Genomic DNA, 680 nt, shown 5'->3' with positions numbered 1-680 from the left:
CATCACTGGCGACATAAAGGACCTGTCAGGCAAAGTGGGACACCACTCACATGAGATAATGACACACTCTGCCAGTTTTTGCCCTTTTGAGATATCACCATCTGGTCCTGGAGGGAGCATCTGGGAGGCCATGACAAGGAGATAATCAGCCTGGCCAGGCTTCAAAGAAAGTGTAAAGAAACAGAGACAAAAGCCGAAAGTTGGTGCAAATGTCAGCTGTGGAAGGTTGCTGGCCAGCCACTGGGATCCTTCGTCTAGTGGACAGAAACAGATTGGAATTGACATTTCTTGGTGTGGGTACTCTCACAGAGAGGTGGAAGCTGGTCTTGTTGAAACCCACAGAACCTTTAGCCCATTAGGGTAAGGACTTTGAGCACTGCCTCTGCCACACTGAGAAGGGACCCAAGTGTACATCTCACTCAAGCCATGCTCTCATGGATCATCAATCATGCTCCATCAGATGTACACAGTTGATGGTGGATGTGACTCAGGAAAAGACCTTGCAGTGGAGATGTAAGATCCCTGACCTGTTCCTAACAGCATAAAAAATAGGAGTTCTGTGCAGTGTGCTCTTAAGGGATCATTTAGTTTAAGTTAGTAGTAGGCTATGACATAGAGTAATTAAAAGTGTGTTGTGTGTGATATGTGTGATCAATAAACCATGTGATTCCAGTGTCTAA

General features: G+C 45.7%; 1 pseudogene; it reads left to right on the top strand.

The window, feature by feature from the left end:
* Positions 1-448: 448 nt before the first annotated feature.
* LOC103610462 overlaps positions 449-680 on the top strand; it is a 20,343-nt pseudogene continuing 20,111 nt past the window's right edge.

This window comes from Galeopterus variegatus, unplaced genomic scaffold (genome assembly GCF_000696425.1).
Source record: "Galeopterus variegatus unplaced genomic scaffold, G_variegatus-3.0.2 Scaffold11187, whole genome shotgun sequence".
Lineage (NCBI taxonomy): Eukaryota > Metazoa > Chordata > Mammalia > Dermoptera > Cynocephalidae > Galeopterus > Galeopterus variegatus.
Note: the sequence above shows the minus strand (reverse complement) of the source record. Positions and strands in the feature narration are given on the sequence as shown.